The sequence below is a fragment of the Gossypium arboreum genome, chromosome 6, assembly GCF_025698485.1.
Source record: "Gossypium arboreum isolate Shixiya-1 chromosome 6, ASM2569848v2, whole genome shotgun sequence".
Lineage (NCBI taxonomy): Eukaryota > Viridiplantae > Streptophyta > Magnoliopsida > Malvales > Malvaceae > Gossypium > Gossypium arboreum.
Genome location: NC_069075.1, coordinates 76,967,364 through 76,971,586, shown reverse-complemented (window position 1 = coordinate 76,971,586; position 4,223 = coordinate 76,967,364).

The following is a 4,223-nucleotide window of genomic DNA, read 5'->3' as shown; positions in this document are numbered from 1 at the left end:
GCCAACACTACTGTTCCACAACCTCCATTCTCGACAAATGCAACCCCGCACCTACAATACCTCCGTGATTGACCAAATAAGGTCAAGTAAGCCCCGATCGATAGGATTAGAAAACATAGGGCCACTGAATTTAAGGCTACGGATGATGATGATTATGAGCGAGCTGAATTTTGGTTAGATAACACTATCCGGTGCTTGATGAGCTATCCTGTACACCCGATGAGTGCTTAAAGTGTACCATCTCCTTGCTACGCGAGTCCGCCTACTATTGGTGGAGTACTCGACTTACGTGGTGCCTAGAGAGCAAGTGACTTGGGAATTCTTTCAAACCGAGTTCGAAAAAAGTATATCGATCGAGATTCATCGACCAAAAGCGGAGGGAATTCCTTGATCTTAAACAAGGTTCGATGTCGATTCTGACTACGACCGAAAATTTGTGAGGCTTAGCCAGATGCGCGAGAATGCATTTCGTCCGAAGCTATTATGTGTAAACGCTTGAGGATGGGCTGAATGATGATATAAGGATGTTTGTTGGCATCCTCGAGATACGAGTTCAGTAGTACTTATTGAGCGAGCTTGTAAAGCGTCAAGAGCTTAGAAAGGAGAAACAAAAAGCTGATGTGGGAACTGGAGAATTCGAAGAGGTCCTCGGAAAGTCTCTTCAACAAGCATCAAGAGATTTCGAGATGATGTGAGCCGGTCTAGAGGCGTTTGGGCTTTTCTAGACGAGGACGCGATCGACCCCGTGACCACACGAGTCACCTCGATCACGGTGGTGGAAATGATCGCCGAGAGAGGGCGGAGTGTCCACATTGTGGCAAATGGCATTCGGGAGCTGTTGGTTTCGTGATCGCTCTGCTATAAGTGTGGATCGGCCGACCACTTTATGAAGGATTGCCCGAGGATGCATGAACAGAATGTAAGTCAGAGTGCAAACCCGGGTGCTACCACTGCTCGAGGTAGGCCACCTAGAAATATGGGCAATGTCAGTGGCGGTCAGAGAGGATCTAGAGATGCTACCATCAGATCTGAGGCTCGTGCTCCTGCTAGGACTTATGCCATACGCACACGCGAGGATGCTGCCTCTCTAGATGTTATTACCGGTACTTTCACTCTTTTCAATACAAATGTGATTACTTTGATTGACCCTGGTTCTACTCATTCATATATATGTGAAACCTTAGCATCCAGTAAGACTTTGCCCATTGAGTCTACTGAGTTTGTAATTCGAGTGTCAAACCTCTTGGGTCATTACGTGCTTGTCAACAAAGTGTGCAAGAAAAGTCCCCTAGTGTTCCGAGGTTCTTGTTTTCCGGCGGACTTGATGCTTTTGCTGTTTGATGAGTTCGACGTTATTCTTGGTTTGGATTGGTTGACCATGCACGATGCGGTTGTAAATTGCAAGAGCAAGACTATCGATTTGAGGTGCGCGAATAATGAAATAATTCGGGTTGAGTCTACTGGACTTAAAGGGTTGCCATTTGTAATATCGGTGATGTTGGCCCAGAAATATGTAAGAAAAGGGTGCGAAGCGTACCTTGCGTACGTGATCGATGACAAGGAATCAGAAAAGAAACCCGAATCTGTGTGCGTGGTTTGTGAATACCGGATGTTTTCCCAAGAATTGCCGGGTTTACCACTGCTCGGAAATAGAATTTGGCATCGAATTGGTACCGTACCACTCAATTTCGATAGCTCCGTATTGTATGGCACCAACGGAATTAAAGGAGTTGAAAGCTCGATTGCAAGAATTGGTGGATAGAGGTTTTGCTCGCCCGAGTTTTTCGCCTTGGGTTGCGCCCAAGATTGTTCGTGAAGAAGAAGGATGGAACCATGCGGTACGTGCATCGACTATCATCGACTTAATAAAGCGGCGATAAAGAACAAATATCCATTGCCACGTATTGATGACTTGTTCGATCAAGCTGAAGGAGCCTCGGTGTTCTCGAAAATAGATTTGAGATCGGGCTATTATCAATTGCGAATCCGAGATTTGGACGTACCCAAGACCGCCTTGAGCGAGATATGGTCACTATGAGTTCCTAGTGATGCCGTTTGGGCTCACTAATGCCCTGCGGTATTTATGGATTTAATGAATCGGATCTTTAGACCATATTTGGATCGATTCGTAGTCGTGTTCATTGATGACATCTTGGTTTATTCAAGAAATGAGACCGAACATCTTTGAACACTGCGGTTAGTGCTGCAAATTTTACGGATAAGCAATTATATGCTAAGTTGACAAGTGTGAGTTACGGTTAAGAGAGGTTAGCTTCTTGGGTCATGTGGTATCAGATCGGGTATTCGAGTCGACCAGAATAAAATTTCAGCCATACTTAATTAGAAGCCTCAGAAATATTCTTGAGGTTCGAGCTTTTTGGGGCTTAGGTTATTACCAACGATTTGTAAAGGCTTCTCAACGATAGCCACGCCGATGACGGCTTACTCCAAAAGGATGTTAAGTTCGAATGGACGGAGAAATGCCAAAAAGTTTCGATCAACTGAAAACTTATTTGATGAAGCCCCAATTCTAGTGCAACCCGAGTCGGCAAGGAGTTTGTCATCTATAGCGACGCCTCTCTACTTGGGTTAGGTTGCGTATTAATGCAAGAAGGTCGAGTTGTGGCCTATCGTCGAGGCAATTAAAGCCACATGAGAAAAATTATCCGACTCATGATCTCGAATTGGCGCCATCGTATTCGCCTTAAAGATTTGGCGACATTACTTATTTGGTGAAAGGTGCCATGTATACTCGGATCACAAAAGTCTCAAATATTTGATGACCCAAAGAGACTTAAATCTGCGACAAAGACGTTGGCTCGAAATTAAAGGATTATGAGTGATCATTGACTATCACCCGGGAAAGGCGAATGTGGTTGCGGATGCCTTGAGTCGTAAATCGTTATTCACTTTCTGACGATGAATGTGCACTTGTCTCGTCCGATCCGACGGTGTGTTAGTGGCTGAATTGGAAGCCAAACCATTATTGACACACCAAATTCGAGAAGCTCGAGAAAGTCGACGACGAGTTGGTTGCAAAGCGGGCTGCGTGTGTTCGAACAAGGACTCGAGTTTCAAATCGACGATGACGATTGTTTGAGGTTCAAAAGTCGTCGTGTGTTCCAAAGAATTGAACTCATTTCGATAATTCTGAATGAAGCCCATTGTAGCCGAATGGCAATCCACCCGGGAGTACGAAGATGTACAATGATTTGAAGCGTCGATTTTGGTGGCATGGTATGAAGCGAGACATCTCCGACTTTGTTTGAGATGTTTAATATGTCAACAAGTGAAAGCGGAACATCGGTGCCTTCGGATTACTTCACCAATCACGATACCGAGTGGAAATGGGATCGAGTCACAATGGACTTTGTATCCGGACCGCCATTGTCGCAAGTAAGAAGGATCTTTGTTTGGGTCGTGGTGGATCGATTGACTAAGTCGGCCCACTTTGTCCCCGTGACGTCTGATTTTTCAATGGACAAATTAGCGGAATTGTACGTTTCTCGGTTGTGAGATTACACGGGTGCCTATTTCCATCGTGTCGGATAGAGATCCGAGATTTACCTCGCGATTTTGGAAAAAGTTGCAAGAAGCTTTGGGTACCAAGTTGCATTTCAGACCGCCTTTCACCCCCAAACCGATGGTCAATCCGGCGGATAATTCAGATACTTGAGGATATGTTAAGATGTTGCGTCCTCGAGTTTAGTGGTTCATGGGAGCGGTATTTTCCGTTGATTGAATTCGCTTACAACAACGACTTTCAATCAAGTATTAAGATGGCACCCTACGAGGCCTTATACGGTCGTAAATGTCGTACACCATTGTTTTGGACCGAGCTCGGTGAAAGCAAGATTTACGGGTGGATTTGATTAGGGATCTGAATGAAAGTGAAAGTAATCCGTGAAAGTCTGAAGATAGCCTCCGATCGCCAGAAGTCGTACGCGGATCTGAAGCGTAAGGATATCGAGTATCAGGTGGGTGATAAAGTGTTTCTCAAAGTATCGCCTTGGAAAAAGATACTCGAGGTTCGTACCGTAAGGGCAAGTTGAGCCCGAGGTTCATTGGGCCATATGAGATATCGAGCGAGTCGGTCCGGTGGCATATCGTTTGATTTTGCCCCGAACTCAAAAGGTTCACGATGTCTTTCACGTTTCGATGCTTCGACGCTATAGATCCGATCCATCGCACGTGATTAGTCCATCAGAAATTGAAATTCAAGC